The 27,844-nt window shown below is 51.4% G+C and overlaps 1 protein-coding gene across 3 annotated transcripts in view; it reads right to left on the bottom strand.

Moving 5' to 3' along the window:
• Positions 1-24,393, bottom strand: part of Hdac4 (histone deacetylase 4) — a 249,019-nt gene extending 224,626 nt beyond the window's left edge. Inside the window, exon 1 of one of the 3 annotated variants that reach the window (XM_070003862.1) lies at positions 24,377-24,393. The gene's annotated coding sequence lies outside the window, so the exon portion shown is untranslated. Of the gene's footprint in view, positions 1-23,707; positions 23,810-24,376 lie in introns of those variants that run through there. The other 2 variants (XM_070003911.1, XM_070003844.1) reach the window with 2 other exon arrangements.
• Positions 24,394-27,844: the final 3,451 nt, after the last annotated feature.

The raw sequence follows: 27,844 nt of genomic DNA, 5'->3' as shown, positions 1-27,844 counted from the left end.
AAATTAAAATCACAAGGGGAGGCCTTGTGTGGCAGCACACACCTGTAATCTTGAGGCAAGATTGTCAGTGTGAGGCCAGCCTAGTCTACATAGAGATCTTGCCTTAAAACACCCAAAACAGGGGAAAAAGAAAAACCACAATGGGGTAGGATCAAAATGACCACAACTGCAAAGCCCTCCCTGGAGTCACTAAGAACATGGCAGCCAGAGCTTCCACATTTAGCCAAGCACTGGATTCTATGAACTAAGCCATACACAGATTCTGTACCTGCAATGCCACCCCAAGACAGACCAACAGAAGGCACACATGAGCTCACCAAAGTCATGCCCAAGAAAACCCCAGCAGCCTGTCTATGAGAGCCCTATACTAGAATGTCTATCAATAGTCATATCATAGAATATTACACAGCAAGAACAAAGTGCACCTCCATGCTGCCACACAGAAGCAGGCAGACACCCAGCGAGGGCTAGATAGCTGCACATACACATGAACTATGAAAGCAAGTAACATCAGTTGGAGACAAAGGTTACAGCAGGGCACCCTGGGGAGCAGCAGAATTGGAAGGAAGAACAAAGAGGACACAGGGCAGTAACATTGTTTCTTGGTCCACTGTTAAGATAAGCAAGGGCACTGACTCTGGATGATCACCCAAATACTCCTGGCTGGTATCATTTTCTCAAGTCACTTCAGAAAAAGTGGGGAATATGAATGCAACTCAATGGTAGAACAACTGCCTAGCACGCACAAGGCCCTAGGTCCAATATCCAGCACCACAAAGGAGAAAGCTTTCAAAAGGCCTTCTTGTATCCAGGAAGATCGAACTAATACCCACTTGACAGGTCGACTCAGTGTGCACCATTTTACCCAGGCTCTTGGAGAAACATATTATAACATAGCTCCTGTCACTGTCTGGCAATCAGCATGAGCCATGCTCATCCTCTTGAAACAAACCTTACAGAAACAGAGCAGGATACGATGGTACTCGCTGCACAGGGCCAGTACAAGTCCCAAGATTGTCAACTAAGACAGACGGACAGAGATTCCCATTTAAATGTTTTATTTTTATTGATAAAATTTATATAATTAATTTTAGCCAAAAAGAAAGTGTTCACTATGTCATTTTTTTCCTAGTTATACAGTACGCTTTTTAAAAGCACTGTTTGGTTGGTTGTTTTTAAGCAAATGTCTTTAACAGAATATGGGCTGTGAGGTATGGCAATTTTGATTTGTAAGTGTACCATTTTTATGATAGATGGCTCAAACAGAAGACTTCAGGGGGTGCCCCATAATTTGTTGGGGTACACTTATATTTTAGTTTCATAATAGACTCTATACTTATAAATCAAGTAAAGTAGTAAACTTCCATTTCACCATGTTCGAAAACAGGAATAAAAAAGAAGCATTTCACAAGCTGCTCAAGCTGAGTCTAGAAAGCACCTGATGCAGCTCTGTCCCGGGAGGACCACGCTGCTGTGTGAAGGCGGAGTCCTTCCCCAGGTCAGACATGGAGGACAGTCAGAGCAGCGGCAGCAGATCCTCATCTGGCAGGTGACACTGGGAGACACAGACACACCGAAACAGCCCAATAGCAACACAGCACCAACTCTTTGCACTAGAAACACACTCCTGGTCCCCTGAGCTCCCTTCCCAATCAATGGCCACATCTACTTACTGAATTCTACATAACTAAGAGGTAATAAACCCTGTAATGTGTGCTAGCCTCTTGGCAAAATACTCTTTAAAGTTATGACTGGATAAAGCATCCAGAGAAAAGGGCAAAGAGGTCCCAGGTGGGTGGCTACAACACTCCTTCCCAAGAAAAGCAAGACATCCCAGCCCTACACAGGCCCTCGGGGTAGGTAGCGAAGCGCCAGAGCGCTCTGCGTAGACTACCTGGTAACGCATGATCCCCTCCTGGTACCGCTGTAACCAGGCACTTGGGCTGCGCCAACCATCTGTAGGAAAGTCTCAATGACAGCACAGAGGCAGAAAATAGCTTGGGGACAAAAGAATCTGAAGCCAGTGGCCTCCACCCCAACGTGTCCACAACGGTCCTGGGGTGCTGAAGCTGGGGGAGAGGGGGGAGAATTCAAGTGCTTTTCCCCACACACAGGTGGTGTCTTTCTCATTCCACGGCACTGGCACCATGAAGCCTGGGGGACACTGTGTGACAGTGGGGGGAAAGGGGGCACCTGCCTTCCACTAAGCCAACAGCCAAGACACCAGTGAAGGGACTCACAGTCACGATACCTTTTGTAGACAAAATGACCATTTTTTTCATTCAAACCCTGGTATCCATCTACACTAATGTGGCAGAGGTTTCCTCAATTTGAAATGAGGAGGTTTTAGATGTATCTTGATTTCTAAAATAGTAAATATCCATGGCTGTGAAGCATTTATTAACAACAACTTGTAGGGCCAGAGGCTGGCGGGCGGGGGTGGGGGGGGGCAGGCGGCTCTGCCAGGGCACTGCATGTTCCTCCCTCAGGGACACAGCAGACAGCGAGGCCGAGGGGCAGAGCAGCCTAGTGGGAAACATCGGGAACTGTGATGGGGTAAACAGCAAGACCCACAGCGTGGCTTCCCACCCCTCGGCCCTCGGCCCTCGCCCTAATGTGAAGGGGAGATGGGCTCCATAGGCCACACAACAGCTCCTGAGAAGCCGGACAGATAACTTCAGGCCAATGAAACATCTAAGTAGCCCACCCTGCCTGCAGCTGTGCAATGCCTGGCTCACCAGGTTCCTTCCCCAGAGTGGCGCCCTGGTGACAGGGGAGCAGGGACTCCAGGGAGAGCCCCACAGAGCGACACGGGGACCAGGGCACCAGAAGATGGCTTCCTTTTCACTCCCAGCCTCATCCATGTTCCAACCGGGCGTGGGAGACCACGCCAGGGTGCCTGGGCACTGTTGTCATGTGGAAGGGTTTGTGGCCCCCGAATGCCCAATTCTCCGGCATCAGAGCATCACCTGCAGAGCATCAAGGCCTCAAGCAGGAATTCTAGTGAGCCGGGCTCTTCCTCAGACCCCAGCTTTCTAGCTGGAAGCAGCAGGTAGGTGGGTAGGGATGGGACAATCCCTGACAACAGAAGGGGCGACTGCCTAACGGTGTCTGGGCACTCCTCATGACAGGAGTCCAGGACTAGAATGGGGATGGGAACGGAAGCCACCCGTCTATCCCCCCAGCCCCAGGCCAGCTGTCTCTGCTCCTCTCCCACACTGGTCAATTACAAAGGCTGCTGTCACAATGGCAACACAACAGGAACTGTCCACAGGGGATCTCCCCACCCCCACAGCCACTCCTCTCAGGCACATCCCCCCAGCACTCCACAACACCTGCCCTGAGGTGGGCTGAGCCACGCACTGGCCACAGGGCTTCTTGTCTTCACACCACTGTGGAGAGCTGAGCGTGGAGCCCCCACCCTGGACCTCCCACGGAGCCCACGGAGTCAAGGCCAACTTCTGACACTGACCTTGGTGAGAGGCTACGTTGGATGCGTCCTCCCCACAGAAGGACCCTCATTCCTCCCCAGGGAACCAACGACCCTCCTCCCACCAACAGCACACTGCAAAGACATCCCACTGGTGAACCAAGCCTCCTTCCAAAACACAAGTCTGCCTGTCTTAAATACAAGGTTTCCAACGGTGTCTAACGGTAGGAAAACCTCAGGCAGATCACAAAGCGGAATCCATCACCAGCACAGCTAGAGACTTGGCAAGTACTTCCTACATGGTCACAGGAGACCCAGGGGCCTAGGCTCAGAAGACATGGGGATCCCCACCTGCTCAGTCACCCCACCTGGACTGCAAGCTGACTTCTCTCGGTCCCTTGGAGGGCAGACCAACCCCGAACAGCCACTCCTCCAACTGTGAGCGACACGGGAAAACCAGCTCCAGCGCAGCCCTAGGAGCACAGCAGTGCCCCGCCGTACCTCAGGCAGCTGCCGAGTGTCCCTCGATGCTCCCTAAAACCAGGCTGGTAACTTCTGGGCAACAGGACTGAAACCTGTCTCAAGCCCAAGAAAGAGGCTACCTGGCCGTGGCCCACAGAGGGCAGCTCTCTAGACAGCACTCTGGCTGCCGCCACCATGCTGCCAGAGGGGGCAGGTAACGGGCTCCACTGCCTGCCCTGACCCACAGCAGGCGTCCACTGCTGTCAGCCACCAGCCTCCCACCCACTGCAAGCACAGGTGACAGACACTACCTCTCTTCTGTTTATCTTGGGCCCCCAATACTTCTGCACTCACGCCAGTATCCCTGAACACAGCCCGAATAACCACACTCAGGCAGTGATTATAAACAGCAGAGCAAAGGAGAACAGCAACACTGCAAACCAATCCACGGCGAGCACACAACCTGGGAGGATCTGTGTGGAACGTGGATCCATAAATAAGCATCCCACAAGATGGTTCTGCTGTGCTCAGCCTATCGTGAGACAAATACAACCACACTGACAATAAGGAAAGACTCCTAAAGAAGTGATTTTTAGCAAAGGTCGCCATCTGAAAGGTCCCACCTGGACACAGGCCACCTCCTCACGTCCCTGTCCATTTGGACCAACCCCCTCCCCTGGCCTGTGAGCAGGCAGGACCCTGAGCACACATCAGGACACATCCCCAGCCTGCACTGCCCCTGCTGCAGCACTGTCCTCCTGAGGACAGACTGGGCCATGCTGCCTAATGGTGGCTGGCACCAGAACATTCTTGGCTGCTATACATTCTTCTAAACTTTATCTCAACTTACTTTCTCCCTCATCTTCAAACCGAAACCATTTGGCCTCGGCTGCACAGACCCAAGAAAACGTGGCTGCCATGGTTCCAATACCAGCTGCTAACACCAGGCAGGACACGCCCCAGGTGTGCCTTCACACACATCTGCCCACAGAGGTCTCTGAGCCTGCGCCTACATGAAGGATCCAGTATCTTTCTGGTACCAACAGGGCTTCACCTGGAGTCTCCCAGCCTAAAGCATTACCTCTGATAAAATGTCCACACACCAGGGTGTTACTGTAAGTCAGGTAGAGCAACTCAAGACTCATGCTCTGTGAACCATCTAGAAACCACCATGTGCCCTGTCTTACTTTCCCAAAGACCACCTAGAACATCCCAGCAGGACCCACATCCAGACCACAAATGCCCTTCTATCAGCACTGAACAAGGCACAACGCTGGTAGCAAGGCCCATGGGGGTCAGAGCTATGCACACAGATCCAGCGAGAGAAGAAAAAAACAACACCTGCAACTCAAGAATATTTACCATGTTCTAGAGAGCATCTCAGACAGGAACCCCAACTCCGTCCAAGCCAGTCAGTTGACTTCCACTCACACTGCAGGGCTGTGGCAGGGATACTATCTCTGCATATCACACTAAGACACCCTCCACCACCGGCTGGTGTTTACAAACATCTCAACTCCTAATTTTCTATAGAATACATTCTACAGAAATCAAGATGTTTGGCTTTCTATTTATTTACTTATTTATGTCAGTACTAAGATTTGAACTCAGGGCTCACATTTGCTGGGCAAAAGCCATTCCTTCAGTCCTGTTTCCGGTTACTTTGGAGAAAAGGTCTCACTTCCTGCCTGGGCTCATGACTGGATCTTGTTCTGCCTGTTTTAGGCTTACTATCTTTGCTGGAATGACAAGTACATACCAGCTTTTCTCCATGACAGGTTACTGGAGCAGCAGCACTAACCCTCCACTGATCTGGAATCAGGCATAATGCAGGGATATATCTCTGTCCCTTGAGTGCTAAGGCCAAGAGTTAGGTTTGATTCCTTCAGGGAAATAATGAATGGCTTTGTCAAGTTTGGGATCTGAACCATGGTGAGGAGAAGGAGTAATAGTGTCAAGGCACCAGCTCTGCAGTGACCCAAGATGTCAGGGACTCCAAAGGTTTTCTGTCAATTACACATACCTTGGCATACACAACTAATGCATTATATACAATTAACATAGTTAATATACTATAACGCATTATTTAACATTGTTAAACATGAAGAATTGCTATATATTATATATTCATATTATTTGAATATTGCAAATATTTACTACATATCATATATTATAATATTTAACATACACACATACTGTTTGCATTTATAAACATTTGCCTCTTCCCATCTTTTCCTTTGGAGCTAGCAAGTGCTTGTATTAACAAGTGCCTTGCGTTTTACAAAAAATCAACTGCATTTAGCTGTTTACTAGGCTTTGCAAGACAAAACAAGTTAGGAAGGCTGGCTGAGGGTCACATAAACGTAATTAACACTGCTGAGCTGTGAACTTAAATGGGCTAAGATGGCAAATTGTCTATTGTTTCTTGCCACCATTATGTTTCATTTTTAAAAGGCGATTACAGCCAAACCTAGTAAACTGCCAAACTACGTGATTCCACGGATCCCTTCCCTTCTGTGTCCTCACCTTCACAGGGGCTTCTTTGAATCCCACTCAGCCAAAAAGGAAGTGTGTTCATCTGAACTTCCCACTCCTCTCAGTCCAGGGCCCCACAGAGCAAAGGCAAGTTCATGCCCTAACTCTGAGAGGAGGACTGGTAACAATGAGAAAACACAGGAAACACACGTCAGGATGACTGCGTTATGCACAGCAACTGAGCTGTCACCTGGATGGAGGAGAAACATAATAGAGGCAACAGTCTACTCAGCCTGACTCCATGCCTCCCTAGACTGCCTTTCCTGGTCACTGTGACGAAATCGCACAGCCAGCAAAGCGGCAGTACAAGACCAGGGACTCAGTGTTGTTTTAGCATACTTTCAAAATGCAATCTACGGTTAAGCAATATCCTTCTTTTTATGTAGCCCCTACAACACAAACATGCCTCTTTGTTACCTCTAACTACATCCGCATGCAAAACACACTCCGGCTAGGAAAATGTTATGTTGAAACACATTTTTTTTAATCTGAAAGAGACAGAAATGAAAAGAAGGAAAAGAGATAAAGGTGCATTTTATTCACATGCAAAATAATGTAAATGAGAGCAGGCTTCATTTCCTCCCTCCCAAACTGTAAATGATGTATGTAACTTGTCCCCAAGTGGTTTCAAAACTACTATTAAGTTCCACAACTGTTGGGTGCAAAGAAAATCCATCTTCCACACCTGCAGTGTCATTTGTTTCCAATGCAGAAGGAAATGCTAGGACCGGGGCTCCACAAAAGAGGGCTATACCTCCACACAGTGGCATCTGGAGATGAGGAACTGTGGTGAGGGGGTCCTACTGCACCATGTAGGGTGTGACCCTAGATGAAAATACCATATCCCTTAGTGACAACACAAACCACCTCCCCCTTCACTGCCAAATGGATGGAACAGCACTGCCTAGACTCACCACCACCCCAGTTCTATGCAACACATACATATTTCATCACTAAGACTAACTTGTTCAGCATAGCACACGCCAGCGAAGCAGACCACAGAAAGCTCTGTGGGGCAAAGAGACTCAATGCCCCAGATCTCCATACCCCTTTGTACTACTCTTAAGTCAGCTCTAGCACAGAAACACACCAATGGCAGGTGGCTGCCCATGCTAGGCAGGGTATGCACCCACGTAACAGATTAAAATTAGGCACCCTAATTATTGAACTGTCACTGTAAAAGCTGGGAATACCATTTCAAAAAAATGAATAGAAGAATTAATGGACTGCTTTATTTGCTTGCATTTGTGATACTCAGCCTGTCTTTTATTATCAAGGCAATCATAAAAAATGCTGCCACATATGCAAATTAAGTCATTAGTATTTTTCCCAATTACAGTAACTGCTTATTTGTATTGCTGATCTATTCTCCCAATTTAGTCTCCTTAATATTAATGATACTGGAATTGCTTTAATAAAATTCTCCCAGGCAAGAGAAGAGACAAAAATTTCCATGATAGACCTTTTGCATCGTGCACCTAGGAGAGGCCCGGATGGGCTGTCCCCCAGCACCGAGCCACTGGGTTCTCCCTCAGGTTGGATACAACTCCATCTCAGAGACCACCACTACAGAGAGAAGTGGCCAAGAGCTCCCTGGGCAGAGCCAGGCCAGCGAAAGCCAGCCCACCTCAGATAGCAACTTCTGTTGTATCTACATCAGGTGAGATGTGCTTTTGTTGCTGACAGATCTGTGTTACAGATGTGCTGGGTTTCACATTCAGCTTCTGACCTGACTGCCTGCTTGCTGACCACGCTTAGTGTCCCGGCACTCAGAAAGAAGCACACTGGCTCCCTGTGCGACCCTGTCTCCACATCACTGCTGGCTAAATGCTACCCTCACAGTGAAGGTCCTGTCCCACACATGACATCTTCCAATGAAGGGCACACGGAGGACTGGACTTGGCCAGTCACAAACTTCAGGCCGGAGGGTAGACAATTAGTGAGCAAGCTCTGAGTCAAGAATCCAAAAGGTAGATTAAAAAATAAAAATAAAAAAGTCTGTAGAGAAACTGACCCTGGCCTAGAGAACCGATCTGACAGTACAGGGCAGGGAGGGAATAGTTACCTCCCACTTAGCTCCTTCAAGAACTTCAGAGAAATCAACAGTCCATGATAGAAAGTCTACCCTCAAAGCCAGTGTGTTGAAAGACTGCCGCATCAGACAGTTGAGTCCACTATGCCTTGCAGCTGAAACCTAACCTACACAAGGGCACATGGCAGCGGCATGAAACGCTGGGCGGCAGCCCACACCCCAGTCCAGCACAGGACGGCCCCTTGGCCACAGCGGGGACAGCAGGTCAACCCCAGACACAGACGACGACGACGACGACGACGAGAGAAACAGGAAGGAAGTGGAAATACTGATGCAGAAAAGATGACACCAAGGCCACACCATCCTTTATTCCTAGGCTAGAAGCAGCAACAGTAGCCAACGAGGACAGAAGCATGAGCCACACAGAAGACAAGCAGCTGAGCAGACATGCATCTGAGTGAGCCAGGTGCTCACCTCTGAGAGACTGAGAGCCTGAGTACACTGCACTCTGCCCTCCAATGGAGAGCCATTCAACACTCCAGGCATGGAAAAGGAAACAGCTATGGGCGTCCCTTGACCATGCTGCCAAGTCAGTGTGCCCATGGTCCCGCATCGGGCATTCTTGACCTGGGATGCCTGGTGGGCACAAAAATGACATTTCCACAGTATACACAAAAGGGCACTTTCAAGTTTCTCTCTCATGCAGGGAAATGTTCAATAAAATCATCCTGCACCCAAAGGTAGACTCCAAGATGGCTCTGGTTCACCAGACGCCTACAGCTCTGGACTCATAGGATCCCTCCCTGCTCTCCAGCTCTACCATGCAGGCACAGATAACGTTTCAACAACAGGACAGCTCAAACAAAACTTCCACATTCGTTAATCCATGGGCCAAAAACCATCCCAGGAGACACTATCCCCTCAAGACATCATCCCAGCTCCTTTGTGTCCTTCCAGCCTCACCATGATGTGGACATGGAGGACCAGAGAGCCAGGATGCAGAAGAATACAAGCCATGCACACCAGAAGCCAAAGTTCTGGTTTCTATGGAGAGAGCCCTGCCACTCCTTTCCTCCTCCTCGAATTCCCTCCTAAGCCAGGTAGCCCGCTTCACTATCAATCTCCCATGGACTAGAGTGGCTGGATCCCAAGGTCCAAGGCCCCTGGTCCCCAGGTCTATTCCAGGCCTTACAGGAAAACTCTACTAGAATTCAACTGCTCTTCTCTGACATCTGCCAGCCTTCCTGTCACCATGATGGGCAGCTAGCTGCTTTCAACAGGAGGAAGCACCCCAGTCTGCCCCTAAGGTCTGCAGGCAAGGGGGCTCCTGTCACCAGGTGCGACTGGAAGACTGCATGGACCAGAAGCCAACTACTTGTTCTGAGTTTTGCCGGAAAGCCTATTGGCTGCCTGGGAAAGGAGCTCTCAACACACCTACTTCTGCCAATCACACCCTGGGAAGACAAGAAGGCATGAGAAGCTGTGGTGCCCATAAAGGTGGCTTCACCACCCATCATTGCTCACAGGCCATGGAAGGACCATCATCAGTATCCAGGAATCCAGAGAGGCCAACATCACAGTTCTGTTACTACAAAGCCAAAAGGGGGCTGTCTGGGTTCCCCTTAAAAGAGGCAGTTAAGGGGCTGGGAAGGTGGCTCAGTGGTAGAGCGCTTGCCTTGCATGCATGAGGCCCTGTGTTTGATTCCTCAGCACCACATAAGCAGAAAAAAAAGCCGGAAGTGGCATTGTGGCTCAAGTGGTAGAGCGCTAGCCTTGAGCTGAAGAGCTGAGGGACAGCGCCCAGGCCCAGAGTTCAGGCCCCACGACCGGGCCCAAAAAAAAATTTTTTTTAATTTAAAAAAAAGAGGCAGTTAAAATAATCTGGAGCCATGTCTAGACAGTTTCAAACCAGCCAAGGGCAGGAACAACTGCGCTCCCAAGACAACAAAGTTCAGGAATGCCCCTGCCCAGGACCCAGGCAACAGGGCCAGTCCCAAAACACAGGAAGAAAGCTAGGTAAGAGCAGTTGAGCCAACCCAGAGGACCCTGAAGGTGAGACAGACAACTGCTATTTCAGACAGGAACCACGGAATATTTGGACAGGATACCTAGACCACAAGGTAAGTGGGATAGAGGATATCAGCCAAGATAAGAAGAAGACTAGAAGGCAGTCCAGTGCCAGAGGCCCAGGCCTGTGATCCCACATACTCAGGAGACTGAGATCTGAGGTTCGAACTCTGAACCTAGCCAGGGCAGGAACATCTGTGAGACTCGTATCTCCAGTTAACCAGCAGAAAGTTGGAAGTGGAGTTTTGGCTCAAGTGTTTTGGCTCAAGTGATTGCCAGCTTTGAGCAAAAAAGCTCAGGGACAGCACTCAGGCCCCAAGTTCAAGGCCTAGTACTAGCATTAAAAAAAAAAAATACAAATTAAGATTGGGATTGGGGGGAGGGGGGAGGCTGGGAAGGGATGTGAAGGGTAAACAAAGGAGGAGGCTGCAATGCTTGGTAAGAAATGTACGCATTATCCTGCCCATGTAATTGTAACTCCTCTGTACAGTATGTTCACAAATAAAATTAAATTAAATTTTAAAAAAAGAAAAAAAATACAAATTAAAAAGACTAGAAGGTGACATCAAAGCCTCCAGGGTATCCCTGGATCAGCTACACACCAGAAGTCAAGTTCTGAGGCACGTGAGGGCCAAGTTCCTGAACACAGGAGGTTAGAGGTATGTGCAACAGATGGCACCAGAGGTAACAGCACCACAAAAAAAAAAAAAAAAAAAAAAAAACAGACACCACCAAGGACCACAGGAGAACTCACATGACTCAGCTGCAAGGCCACTTTCCCATAAGCAGGAGGAACTGGGTGAAGTCTGTCTTCCCTGAGCAGGGATTTCAGATCCTTAACATCACACACACCAAGCTCTAGAAACTCCCTGTTTTCGTTGTTAAGTAGCATCAGCCAGAGATGAGCAGTGGCTTGCACTGAGCATACCAGGCTCATGCTAGAGAAGCCCAAAGCTCACGCTGCCCACGTGTCCCAGTGTATGTGCGTATGTGCACACATCTGTGTATATATGTCTATGTGAGGAGGGGGCTGGGAGTGAGGAAAGGAGAGAAGACTAACCAACCACCGGATGAGGTTACCCACTGACGCGGCTGCCACAGCCACAGCAGAGGCCAGTACGTGGTCAGAATATCTCCCTGGCCCTGGGCCTGGACCACAAAGCCACCTATCTCAGTCCTGCCGCCCAGACTGCTAGGTCCCATCTACCAAGGGCCACAGGCCAGTGAGAGCCCAACACCTTGCCCACCACTGTAGGAAACTGCCCGCAGGTGCACAGTGCACGGGTTTGAAGTTCTCTGCTTCTCTCTGACGGAGACATCTTTCACACCTGGGGACTGACAAAGCACAGCACTCTGATTAGAAACAGCTGCTGCCTCACTTTGCCATGCATCTATGTCAAGCCTCTGCCCTACTGTCAGAGACATGAAGCCTGATCCTCACATAGCTCAGCCCCAGCAGGGAGCCTGCTACTTGGTTATGTACATAAGAAAGCTGAGTTAGAGAGGTCCAGTCACATACAGATGTATGGAGATGGACACCCAGGTCCCTAACCATAGACAGTTCTTGCCCACCTGAAGCTGTATGGAGACAGATACCCTGACCACAGAGAGGTCGGGTCACATGCAGCTGTATGGATACACACACCCAGGCCCCTGACTACAGAGAGCTCAATCTCACATGTGTATAGGGACCCACATCCAGACCCCTGGCAACTGAAAGCTTTTCTGACCCAGAATTAATTACACCTTACTCCTGAATGAGCCTGCCCCTCCTTCCAGGGTAGAGCTCTGAGATGCATTAGCAACTCAGCTAATGCTAAGAAGGAAAAGGCACCCTCTTGGAGCAGCTGCCACTTCAGATGAATCCATGCCCCTCACCCTGAACTGCTCCCACTGGGGGCATTGGCTTCCTTCATGGTCAAGAGAAAGAAGGCCCGTGCCACAGTGCCTAAAAGATAATGGCATGTGGCAACAGCAAGGGGCTAAACAGGACACAGCTGCCCACAGGCACACAGAGGTGTTCAATGCTGGTTCCTCTAACCCTGGGAGTTGCGCCACTGCCTCATTTCGCTTGATCCTGACAACAATCCTCCAAGGCTAAAATTCTCACCCACTTGGCCAGCGAAGGTGGGATGGCAGATCACCACAACCTGCCACACCCGGCAGGGCCACAAAGCACAGGCTGGGGAGGCCCCAGTCCAGTACCAAACACCCTGTAGGGAAGGAGGCGGAGACCAGTGGGGCTCTGCAGAGCCTGAGCCCAACCACCCTTGAACTTGTCTCTCCAGGGTCCCTGAGCCTGAACCAACAGGGGCGTAGCAGAGCCCTCTACCACAACAGTCTCAAACACTATCAGGTGGGCCAGAAAGGGTATGGAGAAGGCAGTCCAGAAGCCCACCTTCTGGGTTCCATGCAGCTACAATTCTGGCCCATATCTACTCTTTGGCTTTCCCAGAATCCCAGTCCTGCACATTGGCCTCACAGGGCTGCAGTCCAAGGATCTGTCACAGCCTCCTCCCATCCTGTGGTACCATCAGCCTGACCAGCAGGTCACGCTGCTCCCAGAGGACATCTGCACCCACCAGCCAGACAGCTGAGGCTGAGTGGAAGACTGTCCCAATGGGTTTCTATGACCTCTGAGGCTAGCAAAGGGCCACTCACTGTAGCTCTCTGCCAGAACTACACCGGTGTGCAAGAACAGCATCCAACAACAAGCCGAAACATGGAAAGGCTGCAGTGCGCAGCTTCTGCCACCCAAGAATCCTGTGCCAAGTCCACACAGACCTTGCAGAGAACTGTCTACCTAGGGGACAGACCACTCTGCACTCACAGAGGCCTGCAGGTGTCTGAGACGTGTCTGAGAGACGTTCACAGAACAGCCTATGCACACTGAGCTTACTCAGGGCTGTTGCAGGGCCTGAGGATGTGCCTGAGGGTGACAGGGAGCTTCACGGGAATGCTGGCAGCTGCCACCCCCCTGGAGCCTGTTTCTTTTCCAGTCCTTCCAGACAGCAGCAACTCGATCACAGGGAAGCTTCTGGACAAAGTCTGTCCAACACCAGCATGTAGGCTGAGCTGGGAAATGCAGGCTAGGCCCCTGGTTGCAGTGACTAGTACAGAGGTGGCTGCTTTATGCCAGAAGCCAGACCAGGGAGAGTGGATCCAAGACTTCCTGGGTAAAGATGCTCTTTCCTGACTTTCCTTTATGAGCCCTAAAGCTTACAAAGCTGACTCTGCAGAGTCTGAGAGTAAATAAAAGCCTTCAGGAACACGGTGGAGAACTAGATAGCCCTGCCTGAACATTCCCTCTATATGCACTTTGAAAAAGTAAAATATGCCCATCAACTTCCTATACTACCACAGAAAGACTATTTGATAACGGACTACGCAAAGCCACCCTCAAAATAGCCTTTTCAGTGCCTCTTTGTCTCCTGCCCCCATGCTCTTCTAGTTCTCACGGGCCCCCTGGTACTGCTGCACCTGTACACATGCCCACAGCACCACCTGGGGAGGGCTGCACCCATGGGCCCACAGAGCCCCAAGCATCCCCTGCCACATCCTTGTGCCACCAGGCTCACAGTCCTACAGCACCCCATCCTAAGCCACTACCACACCCACAACAACATGGAGCAAAGTACAAACTGGCCTTTAGGCTCCTGCTTGCGCAAGGAGGAGGAGTAAAGGGCCAGGTGGAAACCGCGCAGAGGAAGGCAGCAGGAAGCCCTATGCAGCAGACGTGCGGACATGAAAGCTCTATCAGGCAGGCCCCTTCTACTAGTCCTCCAGAGGCTGGCATTTCAACACCAATGGCCGGAGACACATCACACACGGCCAGGAGCAAGCCAAACACACTCTGGCCACACAGCCAGGATCATGGCAGGGCATGTCATCAGGGAATGACTGTGGCCCTGCAGGGGCTATGTAAACACAGCAGTGCCCTGGAGCTGGTGGCACTCTAACAGAACTGATCTGATCTTCACAATCTCAACAGTCCCTGCAAGAAGAAAGGCGGCAGAGACCACCATCTAAAGGGCACTGTGGGCCTGCAGGGAAGCCATCTACAACCATAGCTCCAGCAGAAGCATCAAAGTCCTGAGCTGGGGCCCTGGGAACTTCTGCAGGACATCAGAGGCCTGACCACCTATAAGAGATCTGCCAGTAAAGACAGAAGTGGGAAGGAGGGAGAATGTGGGTGGGGGGTGAGGTTTGAGGAGAACTTGCTTACCTAGTACTTCATCGGAACCTCTCCCTGTCCTCCTCCCACCCTACAGACCAAGACACTGGATAAACACTAACCACACAAGCAGGCCCTGATAAGAGTTCAACCCAGGTCTGACTCAAACCCATGTCTGTCCACAACATCCTAGAGTTCTGTAAAACAAAACATCTACACCTGCAAACTATTCTTGCATGCCAGAGGCAAATCAAGATCATGGCAAATGGGCCAGGCATGGAGGCCCAAATCCTAGCTACTTGGGAGGCAGAAAAGGGGGATGGCAGTTCAAGCTTGGGCTGGAGAAAGAGACCACCGGCTAGGTACAGTGTGTGCACGTGCTATCCCAGCTACAGGGGAAGCAATGGGCACAATGGCAAGTGCCTGTCATCCCAGCAATACAAGAAAGTTAGCTTACACATAAAGCAAGCCCCACCTTGAAAACAACCAACACAGATAGGGGCTGAAGGCATGACTCAAGTGGTAGAGCACTTGCCCAGCAAGCTTAAAGAGTTTTTGAATCTCAGTACCAAAATAATAATAATAATAAAACAGTAACAACACAGAATTGAGCACATCTAATCAGACTCCTTGCCCTTTACTCATAACAAGTCCACCCAGGGGCCCAGGAGCCACAAGGCAAGGGCGCTCCAAAAGAATGAGGTCTCACTGCAAGCTTCTGTCCTTCTGGCTCTCTCCCCACACTAGGGACGTTCTGAAGAGAAAATTTTAAAAAAGAATTTCATCAAGCGGGTGCCAGTGGCCCGTCATCGTATACTCGGGAGGCTGAGATCTGAGGATCACGGTTCAAAGCCAGCCCAGGCAGGAAAGTCCATGAGACTCTTATCTCCAATTAACCACCAGAAAACCAGAAATGGTGCTGTGGCTCAAGTGGTAGAGTGCTCACCTTGAGATAAAGAGCTGAGGGGCAGCATGCAGGCCCAGAGTTCAAGCCCCACGACGGGGAGGGGGGGGGGGATTTCATCGAATCGAAACTTATTCACACTGGAATAAGCAGTCTGACCTGTCGCCAGAGACACACTTTCCTGAGGGAGGGCATAGGGAGTACATTCCACAGCATCACTGGCTAACTCCAAATCCCAACGACTCCAGGCATCCAAGGCCCTCCACCGGCCACAGTGGGAAGGGACGTGACAGCTGTCTGCTGCACTGCCTTGGGCAGCAGGCAGGAAAGCATGGCTCCTGGTAACTAGGGGAGACATTGAGGCTGCTGCAAAATTTGCCGGACAGTAAAAGTTGAAAGAAATGACACCCTTTGAGGACGTTACTCCCAAGTAAATCAAAATCCCAGGAACCCTGCAATCTCCTTCCCTGTGTCCCTGTAACTCTAAGTGTGAAGGAATAAATTACAACTAAGTCCATATGCTCAGAAAAGCGTTCCCAATGAACGAGAGTAGTGGCCACCTGCACCATCTCAGCGCCAGCCTCATGCAGGCATTGTCTCGGAGGGGATGAGGCCCTGCTGCACCTTCCACTTCCCTTCAAAGGCCAGAAGGGCCATGTCCAGCAATGAGGTACTCACTTGTGGTTACCCTGCTAAAAACACTGACCCTAGCACTAACTTGACCTCCTCCTGGGACTCTACAGACCAACTGTAGAACGGGGATCACAAAGCTCTAACTGAGCACTGGGTGAACAAGTCCTGCAGGGTCCCCCACAGGCCACAGGAAAGAACAGGGCCTAGTTGACTTTGCCATGCTCTGATGACACTCCACCATGCTGCTCCAGCACCACGGTGGCACCAGTGCTGGCACTCAGCGCTGGACTCTGGTAAGAAGCTGGCTCAGTCCTTTCCAGGTTTATTCTCTGGCTACCAGCAAGCTTAGGTCTCAAAACAGCATCTATAATGCATCCAAAGCAGCCAAAGCACCAACTACAAAGGGAGACAACGACCTTGGTTACAGCCTCAGCAACAGAAGGGAACTCATGGCCCCTCAACACGAGTGGCCCTAGGCTGACATGGGAGACCTCCACAGTGGCACCACATCCCAGTCTGTACTCTGGCCACACCAAAGGGCCCTGTGATGTGCCCACTGGAACTGACTTAGATCAGATCCATCTGCCACTGAAGTCAGGCTCCAATGCCAGACATACAAAGAACAAAAGGGAGCTCAAGCCTCAATTAGACATAGGAGGGCTGCATGGCACAAGTCATCCATGGAGCGAGCCCGCAACCAGGCAGCCAGCATGCTCAGCTGTCCTCTGCTTACAAACTCCAGCCTTGGAGTCCTTGGAGCTGGGCCATCCACGGGCCTCAGGGACCTTTGCATCCTGCTGCAGCCCCACTACTACGGCTCTGGTTCTAAGGCCCATGCACATACCCTTTCATCTGGGGTGGCACCCATTGCCACCACCCCTGTGCCCCGCAGCCTCCCAGCCTCCTAGCCTCCCCAGCACTACATTTCCTACAGCACTGGCTCCAGGATGGCAACCGTGGGGCCTTCACATGTTCATCTGCTCTCCCTAGGTCCCCACCAGCACCTACACTCCCTACCCACTGGCAAAGGCAGTGTCTTCCAGACAAGCCTGGAGGTACAGGCTCGCCACTGGGCTGGCCACAAAGGAAGTGTCCAATGCAGTCCTATCTCCAAGGCTGAAACCTAGGATCTGGGTCTGGATGCAAGATTTGTTCTTTGCAAAACAGCTAGAAATTCTTAGGACCGCTCTTGAAAAAAAATAAAGAATCTTTAGGACCTCTCCTGAGCACCAAAGAGAGCCCAGGGGTGAGGACATTACAAAAATCTTCTCCGATCCAAAATGAACTGTTCCAGCCCATAGCAGCCTCTAACTCCAGTGAAGTCTGTTCCCAGAGGAAGTGAAATTCCCTCACCACTAGAACATGCTCCCACTCAGCTTGTCCAGGCTTTCAGGCCATAAGAAACGATATATTGTCTCAAGCTGAAACATCAATCCAACAAAAGCACTTGACTCACATAGACAAAACACTTCAAAAACCATAGTAAACTAATCACACAGCAAAATACCTCATAAACAGTAGTAAACTAACAAAACTTGACATCCACATTTTTTAAGAAGAACAGATTCTACACACTGATACTAAGATAACATATTAAAATTATGAGGTTAAGAAATGATTAATGTCATTAAGTCCACATTAAAAGAAATGGAAAATGTGCTTAATCAAAGCGGCGGCTTGACACCTTGAGCACTACAGCTGGCCAACGCGCCCGCCTGCAGGACGCACTGTAATGCTGGCCCCTTCTGCCACTCAGTGAAACTGTGAGGCCCATTCCTTCTTACTCCTTGCTGCTCCAGAGTTCACTTGTGTTGTTTTTTTGTTTGGTTGGTTGTTTTTGTCGGTCATGGGGCCTGAACTCCGGGCCTGGGTGCTGTCCCTTAGCTCTTCAGCTCAAGGCTAGTGAGCCTTGAGCCACAGCGCCACTTGCAGCTTTTTTCTGCTTATGTGGTGCTGAGGAATCAAACCCAGGTCCTCATGCATGCAAGGCAAGCACTCTACCACTGAGCTATCTTCCCAGCCCCTCACTTGTGTCTTTGACAGCTACTTAAAAGCACGAAATCTTTAAAATAAGGACCAAGATATTCCAAGATATGGAGGGGGAAAGGCTTAGGAAACAGGCAGGAACCTTGGAAAGGCAATGGTCCAAGTGATTCCTCTACCTACTCTGCCCCATGGCCAGCACCATACTGTACAGACACTCTAGGGTGACTGCTGGCTCTGGCACACGACGCAGGGATGAGACTCTAGGTATCTCAGCCAGCAGGAGAGATGACACCAGACAACTAATGTCACAAGGAGCTACTGAAATTGCCCAACTGGACCCTGTCAGGAAGGCGTAAGGATAGCATTTAGGCTAAAGTGAAAAGGATCAAGTTGAACAGGATCAAAGCACGGTTATGAACTGGAGGGCTGGTGGAGACAGAAATAAAAGTAGTTCAAGTAAAGGAAGAAACAAGAAATGGGTGTAATGTCCCTGGGGCAAAAAGGAACAGTGAGCAAGGAAGCAAAGCAGTCACGGACTAAAACTCAGAGAACAGCAAGAACATCAGGTAATACCGGTCAGCTGTAGGCCTGGACCAGGCAGGCAGCCTTCTGGTGCTGTGACAGGCCTTCCTGCGAGAAGCGCGAGGTACCACCAGCTCCTAGGCGCCGCTGAGCTCCCCAAGAGCAACCCAGACCCCTGTGGCCAGATCCACCTCAGAGTGCTCCGGTCTGACACACTCAGCCTCTTCTAATGCTGAGCCTACCTACCAACTGAAATATTTCCCCCCACTAGAAATAGCAACTATTTTAAAACATTAAAAAGCAGTACAAGCCAGACAACAGTGGCTCACACCAGTAATCCTACTACTCAGGAGGCTAAGATCTGAGGATCGCAGTTCAAAACCAGTCTAAACAGGATAGTCCATGAGATTCATCTCCAAAAAGTTGGAAGTGGAGCTGTGTCTCAAGTGGTAGAGCACTAACTAACCCTGAGTAAGAAAGCTCAGGGACAGTGTCCAGGCCCTGAGTTCAAGTCTCAAAACTGGCACACCCAGAAAAAAGGAGAACAAACTTTCTGCAATCCATATATGCAAAACCAACACGTATAAAAAAGACAATGGAAGTCCCGGGTGCCTTTTCTTGCACACACACACCCTCCCCCTGGGGGATGGCCACCATCACTTTAGAAACGCATGGACAGCTTTTAAGCCACAGGCCTGTCCATGGACCGCACACAGCAGACGCCCTCGCCTCTCTGCACACAGATGCTTCCAAGGATGGCAACAGAATGAACGTTTGCTGAGAGCAACACTTCCATAAAAGCACAGCTTAACACCCCACAAGTACCTGGGAATAAGGTATTTAACCTTCGTCTTTCACTAGAAGAAATTCCAAACTACTGAACTGCCCAACAAGGATGACCACCTTAAGCACTATTTTTTTTGGGGGGAAGGGGTCTGGTCGTGGGGCCTGAACTCTGGGCCTGGGCTCTGTCCCTCAGCTCTTCAGCTCAAGGCTAGTGCTCTACCACTTGAGCCACAGCACCACTTCCGGCTTTTTTCTTTTTGCTTATGTGGTGCTGAGGAATCGAACCCAGGGGCCTCATGCATGCAAGGCAAGCGCTCTACCACTGACCAAGCCACCTTCCTGGCCCAAGCATTATTTTTTTATAACAACACATACCGGTCTCTCCAGAGAGCAAATAGGCAACATACATTGTGTTTACTATGTCCAAGGTCCTATTCTAAGTAACTTTTACACATAACCTCAGCTAAAAGCTGCCAAACAAAAATGATGGATAGAAGTCTCCTTTACACTGAACTGTCAGAAGATTCCATCTTTCCTCTTACTAGCCACGAAGATTTGCACATCTACATGCCCTGTTCACCTTCAACAGGAACACTCATTCTTTTATTATTGGTTTGCAAAAGCTCTTTATATACTGATTTAAGCTCATAAAGACAGAATATGCTGAGTTTTTTTCCCTATTGTCTGAGTCTTGTTTATATGGAGTCTTGCCAGAGACTTAAAAAAAAAATGCTTACACCATAAAATCTGCCAATATTTTCTCCAAGGCTTCTGGCTTGGTTTTAGGATGAAAATACATAAACTCAATAGTTTTTCAGTTTGTACTCCTCAAACACAGTCTTCCAGTAAGTTCTTCCAAGGTAAGTGATGGACTGGAACCAAACAATAAGCTGCTCTAGTCCATCCACCATCCCACCTATCCACAGACATCCCAAGGCTTCTGAGAGCCATGCGAGGAGTGGGGAGCAATACCACTAGCTGACCTATCTGTTTTGTGGGCCTGGGGGGAGTGCTGAGGATCAACCCAAGGCCTTACCCATGCTCGGCAAGCACTCTAGCACTGAGTTACTCAGTGTAAAAGACAACCTAAGGCCAGCACACAGAGGGTAGAACTTCTTCCCAGATGCTATGAAAAGTGTTAACCATGAGGGCATCAAGAACCATCAAGGCAATGCTATACATGAAGGCATTCTCAATGGCCTTCTCAAAGAGACTGCTCACCCTACACCTGGACAGGGATGAACTTTCGCCCAACCTCCTACTTGGCCCAGGGGCAGAGAACAGAGGGACTCAGCCTTCAGTACATAACGCACTTCTCTCTCCAGTTTCTCCTCTTAATCTGGGCATGGTGTATAAGCAGCACACAGCCCCTCTGGAAGCTGGAGCGATAAAGGAGACCAAGGTAGTAAGTGTAAACAAAACCAATTAGGTGCTCATTAAACACTAGCTACTGGTTATGTGACATTTATTTATATTGTCATCTCTCAGCTACAGAAAGAACACTCTGGATCTCTGCACAGGTAACACAGGGTGCCAACCTGGCCATTAAATTAGATCCGTACAGAAACAACCTGCCTCAACTAGGGAGTTGTCTTCCAAGATGTGAGGAAGCAAGGGCAGCAATAAGGCCATGAGTGGCCCCAGACACCGCAGTCCAACTCCACCCGCTTCTCACCCTGATGGGCGCCAGGAAGAGCACTGGCCTCCAGAAGAAACTGTCACTGACCATGGCCCAGAATGACACTTGTTCCCAACATACCTGCAGCAGCCTTGTGACTTAGCCACTCATCTGACCCCAACTGTACACACAATACTGTGTCTTCCTCTCCATTGAAGACCAAACCCAACACCCAGAGCACATTGCCTGGCAGAGCAAACACAGGTCTTCCAAGACCAAAGCAAAAGCCTCGCTATGCTGGATTTTCCCATTCCCGCCTCCGAACAGACTGGTCTTCAACCACAGGGCAGAGACTGACCTCGGGCTGCGTGGTCGCCTCAGCTGAGGCCCTGACCCAGCTCCCATTCTCAACAGGCACAGCCGTGGACTCTGGTCCGGGGACTGAGCCTGCCACCGCCTGTTGCCCGCCACCTCCCAGCAGCTGCAGTCTTCTCTCATTTCTGCATCTCTCTGGCTCCGTGCATCAGGCATTAATACATTACTCATGGCAGCTTTGGAACCACGCGCGCAGCCGTTTTCAATAGAGAACAGCACTGACGAGCTCTACAGGAGTGAGGAAATTTCCTTCTGCTCTGGCAATTAGGACAGCACAAAGTCGCCTTTCCTTTGGTGCCACCCCCAACATCAAAGGATCGGAATTCAAAGCCATTCGTGCCGCATTGAAACCTCACAATGAAGCTGGAAAATGGAAGTCGATTACTGGGCATAAATATGCAGTAGTTAAAAGCAAAGAGTTATAACAAAATTAAGCTGCAGCAGCCCCTGATGTGTGGAAACTTCCAGTACTAGAACCCTCCTGGTAAACATCAAGAGGGGCATCCTCCTCATGCAGGTTAGGGACTCCAGTCAAGCTCAACCCCTCACAGGGTACACACAGCCAGAATGCCATGTTGCCTATCTGCCCCATATAGTAAGCAACAGCCTCCAGGCCTCTGAGAATTGGCATTTGGTGGGGGGGGGGGGGGGGGGAGGGGGCGAGGAAGGACTTGCCTGACTCTGAAGCTGCTGCCTACAAATCATTCTCTCTGGCTAGGGGCAATTCAGTCACATGGGTCCTTGGACTCTTGACTCGGGCCTCTTCCCCCAGGGCTCCCTCCCCAAGATCCCATTGCCTCAGAAGGCAGGGACCCTAAAGGAGATGGTGTTACATCTGCCTGTGAGCAAAGCCTGCCTCCTTCCTGACTGATCGCTGCTCTCTTTAGGACAGTAAAAAAAAAAAAAAAAAATCCAGAACACAGAAAACCATGGAAGTCTTACAGTGTGTCAGGGCGTGTGTGTTTTTAAGAAATGAAAATACTTCCCTCCCACACAAATGGGGGTTCTTCTGGGGAAAGATGCCACAGATCCCAGGGAGGAGAAGATCTGAGAAAGCTCATCCGTCTTAAAAATAGATGACGGAACACACAGACTAGGACTGACAGGAGCTACCTGGAAAAGAACAAAACAAGACAAAAAACAGATACACACACGTACGTATACACGTATGCGTGTGTGTGTGTCTATGTGTATATATAAAACTAAACCTCCATCTACCCCAACTCCATTCTGATGAAACTTCTAACTGGGTGGCATTTTGCATTTCCAATTATAATAGAGTAATTGTGTTGCCATAGTGACTGCAACATTCTGCAATAACTTTCGCCGCCGTGTAACTGCTGCGAGTGTATTTGTGTACACGCAGCTGAGTCTGGATGCAGCGCTCGGCCCCGTACCACCGCACCGCCGGCTCCCGCGGCCCTCGGGAGCCGCACCGGCGTCCGCAGGCCGCCCCGACACAATGCGAGGGATCCTCGGAAGCCACCGCGATGCTTATCGCCCAGGAAAAGCGAAACCGGGTCAAGGTGCGAGCCGCCGCGGGCGGCGCGCCGGGCCGCTCCCGGCTCTCCCCAGGCTCGCGCGCCCGGGCGGGAAAGCCGGCGCCCCGGCGGGCTCCCCGCAGTCACGCAACCCGGGCTCCGGGGGACTCCTGCGCGCCCGACCGCCCAAGTTGGGCGTCCGCAGCGCTGTGTGTGACTCGGGTCGCCGCAGGCCGGCCGACGGCAGGCGGGGACGAGGACGCCCGGATCGGCCGCCGCCAAGTTCCCTCCCGCTGCCGAGGCGCGGCCGGCGAGGCCGCGGCGACCCCGGCCCGGCCCCGGCGCGCGGCTCCCGGCCTGCGGCTGGCGGGGGCCCCGGCGCGAGGCCTGGCCGCCCCGCCCGCCCTCCGCCGGGCCCCGCGGCCCCCGCCCGCGCCCCGCGCCCCGCGCCCCGCGCCGCGGGAGGGGCGTTTTCTGCAAACTCACGGCGTCTGACAAAGTTACATAAACGGCGCGGCCGGCGCCCCCGCCCCGCCCGCCGCCCGCCGCCCGCCGCCCGCGCCCACCCGCCCGCCCGGCCCGCGCAGGCCGCCCCGCGGGAGGCGCGGCCCGGGCCCGGCCGGCCTCGGCGGGGCCGCGGCGTCCACCTGCCGCCCGCGGCCTGGGCGGGGGGCGGACAATGCCCGCGGCCGGCTGGCTTACCGCGGCGGCGGCGGCGGCGGGCCGCGCCTAGCCCTGCCCGGGCGCTGCGAGCCGCATCTCCTCAGCCTGCGCCGCCACCGCCGGCGGGCGGGCGGGCGGGCGACGGCGACAGCGGCCGCGCGGAGCGGGCCGGGCGTGAGGCGGCGCGACGGCGGCGGCGGTGGCGGCGGCGGCGGCGGTGGCGCGGGCGGACGGGCGCGCGAGCTCGAGCTCGGGCGGCGGCGGGGACGGTGCTCCGCGGCGACGGCCCCACAACCTCCCCTCCTCATTCACAAAAAATTGACCCACGTTGAACCATGATGCTGCTCCCCCTCCAGCGCCGAGCCGCGCGGCGATAGGCCGCGCCCGACGCCCGTCAGACGCCCGGGCCCCGCCTTCCCCGCCGGCGGCTCGCTAGCCATTGGCCGCGAGGGCCTTGCGTCACCTCCCCTTGCGGGCTCCGCCCTCCGCCTGGTTTCTAATGAAGAGCGCGTCAATTACGGCTCGGCCCCGCCTCCAGGCGCTCGACCACCCTTCTATTGGCCTATAGGGCTTAAGCCCGCCCCACAGCATCCCAATCGCTGGTGCGACGCTCTCAGCGCCGCAGAAGGCTCCGCCTCCAGCCGCCTCCACATACGGTCTCCGGACCCGATTGGCTCCCGGTGCTGTCAGTTTTAAGGCGGGGCGTACCGGAGGACTCTCCAGGCATCAGCCCCGGGAGTTTCACTGCGAAGAAAGCCAAGGGAAGCAGGGCGGGTGCTGGCTGCAAGCTCTGGCCAGACCCGCTCGGCAGCCCGAGGCGTTGCCAGTGGTCATAACTGCACTCCTGTGCGTCTACCCCGGGCTCGGAAGAGGCGCAGAGGGGCGTAGGCTGAGGCGGGAGTCCGACCAGGCCTGGCCACAGCCTCCATCTTGGTCAACGCGCGGGTCACGTGGGCTGCGTGTGGGGACGCCGCGACGAGTGCGCAGGCGCGGCGGGCCCCGCCCTGCCCCGAGGCGGGCGCGCGGCCGGGGCGCGGCGCTGGGCGCTGGGCGCTGAGCGGGCCAGGGCCGGGCAGGTGCGGGCCTCCCGCGTGCTGTGGTCGGCGCGGGGCCGCGAGGTGCGGCTCCGCCCGGCCCGCCGTTAGCGAGGCGGGGGGGGGGGTCTCCCCGGGCCCGGCCCGCCCCGCCCGCGGGGAGCCCGCTCGGCGGCGCCCTGCCCGGGCCGTGCGCGGGCCCCGGCTCTCGCCGCTCTCGGTGCTCTGGGGCTGTGGATCGGAAGCTTGCGGAAGGAGGCGTGGAGCCATCCCCGGGACTCGTCGGGCCGGCGCACCGGACGAGCCGCAGGAGGTGGAGGGCGAAGGAGCCAGCCAGGACCTGCGCACTGCGTCCTCACCCAGCCGGGCAGAAAAGCCTCCGAGAGTCTCCGGCTAACCACCGAGATTCAGACGTGGAGCTGGGGCTGTAGCCCCGAGCGCCAGCCTAAACACAAAGCCTAAGGCCAGCACCCAGCCCGTGCGCGCACGGAGCGCCCGACGAGGAGCCCCAGGGCGAGTTCACGCTCCTCCTTCCCGTAAATAAAGCAGTATCGGCTGATAGCCAGCTCTCAGCTACGTGATAAAACCAGTGCGCAAATTATTTGAAGGGATTATTTGAGATGTGCAATAATCAGGAAAATATAAAATCCTACTTGCAAATCTATGAAAAGTTATTTACAGAAAGGGAGATGCATGCCTAAGCAAAAAAAGCAAGCTCGCGAAAGAATGCTGGGATATGGTCCCAGGTGGAATTAATGTTAGAGATTTCAGTTCAGAGGAAGCAGTTACCGAGTGCCTGTTAGACCCCACCTGGAATGCTGAGAGACCCCCCCCCCAAAAGTGAGGCACCTGGTCAGAGTCACATGACTCGCACCTGGCAAGGTGACCCCCCCCTTGCCTTTTGTAGAAAGAGAAGCTTCGGGGCATGGTGGATGAGACCTCTTCACTGCCAGTGCAGACATGGACAGTACCACAAAAGCTTTCTGTGCGTCAAGGTCTCTAGCTACAAACCAAGCATAAGGAAAAGGAAGCCTTGCAACAGTCCCAAGGCACATTAGACCCAGTGACACAGAAAATGAGTCCCAGTGTTAAAAAGTGCTTGGATCCAAAATGAACAGTTCACAGAGACAAAAACAAGTCTAGAATTAGTAGAGTTTCAGCAAAGGGTCCAATTACAAATATACAAAAACGACTCTCAGACTGGGAATGTAGCTCTGTGGTGGAGCACTTCCCTAGAACACAGGAGGCACTGCCTGGATTAGATCCCCAGCACTACAAAAACACTTTGAGATACACTAACAACCTTCAATCTATAGTATTTATTGAGTATTAACTATGTGGTAGGCACTGGCCAAATGCATTAGAACACTTGGTGGAAAATGCCCAATAACATCAACTAGGGAACACTTCCAATACCTAAATGTAACTTAGTGTAAGTCTGCATAGAACTTCCTTGAATACTTCGTCTGGAAGGATGAACATTTGAGAACTAATTTTTTTAATGGAGAAACTGCCCCTAGAAAATAAAACATTGTCTTAGCTCTGTAATGAAGACATAATACTGGCCCCAATTGATGGATAGGAAGTAAAGAAACATGATAGGAAGTAAAGAAACAGCCCCAGGCAACATGTCAGAGCTCTGGGCTGACATGTAGGTGGCAGGTGCATGTTGGCCTGTCCAGCTATTGCTGGTAGGCAGCCTTCCAGGCTGGTCAGGGCCTGCACCTCATCAACTGTTCATTATTTTTAATATCACCCTAGTAAGGACTTAAATGATAATAAAGGTGGCTTTTCAAGTCACAGAAGTCACATAGAAGACAGTCTTCTAATCTGAAAAGATTAATCATCAGTTTCTACCTTGTCAAATGGCATAAAGATCTAAGAGTTTAAAGACAGTTAAGAATTTCTATAGAGTTGAGGAATACAAGGACTATCAGCACTCACAAAGGGAGAGTACGTTATTTGATAGTGTTCAAATTTGGGGTGTAATCAGCAGGAAAATGGATATATCAATTGTGAATGCAAAGGAATAGAGTGAACCATTACAGATGAATGCTGGAGACATAATGAAATCAGAGACAAATAAGGCACACTGACTCCAGTAGCATGAAACTTTAGGACCAGTCAATGAGGATGGGCACAGAGAGCAGACAAGTAGTTCTCTGCAGGGCAAGTGAGCAGAGGATGGACAGGAAGGAGCCCAGCTGGAGAGAAGGGCTGGTGTGCAGTTGAGCGGGGGTGTCGATTGCACAGGCGTTAGCACCTGTCACAACTCATTGAATTTTGAGACCTGTGCTTTTCTCAAGGAGATTTTTACCTAAAAAGAAAAAATATTGGGAGTAGTAGCTTCCCCTGTTTGAAGAGAAGGGAGGACCTCTTGATGTCTCAAACCCCAGAAGAAATTAAAAGTTGGGACAAACTCTTGCACCATGCTTCATAAGGCTGATATCCTTCACAGGACAAAGGGCTTTGGGCACACAGAGACAAAGACTGCATTCCAAAGCCAAGCAGGCAGAGACAAGAACAACAAAACAAGTGATGTCCAGTAAGTCTGACGGCATGTGCTTTTCCCTAATAACAAGAGAATGACAACTATTTGTCTATTTGATGAAAGCCAATGTGAAGAAATAAGCAGCATTATACATTAACTGAGGTCACGTGGTGGAAACTTGTAGCCTGTGTTAACCACACACACACCTGCAGATGCTTTCATCTCATGATTGCCGTTCTAGAACTCCACTCTCACGAGTATGGAATTGATAGACGTTTAGTCAAAAGGTTGACAGAAAAAGTGCTTGTTTGGAATGAATATATAAATTGAGGGCTTTTTTTAATCATGGAAAGAAAACAATTTTACAGTTGTAAGGAAAATGGGGGACTGCAAAACATCATTACAATATGAGAAAAAATTCAAATAAAAACATTGCTAGACACCAAACAAAAGATGAACATCAAAATAACCAAAATGTTCCCAATGCTTTCTTCTAAATATTTGGAAGAAGAGAGAGCATTCATTTGTTCACCTGTTTTCTAAATTCCATGGTAATGATACAAGTGAAATGTTTAAAAGGACATGAAGTTAACTAAATAACACCGGAGGATAAGCAGACAAGCGGGCCCTGGGCTACAAGGCGCTGTGCAG

The sequence above is a fragment of the Dipodomys merriami genome, unplaced genomic scaffold (genome assembly GCF_024711535.1).
Source record: "Dipodomys merriami isolate MVZ:Mamm:240054 unplaced genomic scaffold, mDipMer1.0.p SCAF_1, whole genome shotgun sequence".
In the NCBI taxonomy this organism is placed as follows: domain Eukaryota; kingdom Metazoa; phylum Chordata; class Mammalia; order Rodentia; family Heteromyidae; genus Dipodomys; species Dipodomys merriami.
Note: the sequence above shows the minus strand (reverse complement) of the source record. Positions and strands in the feature narration are given on the sequence as shown.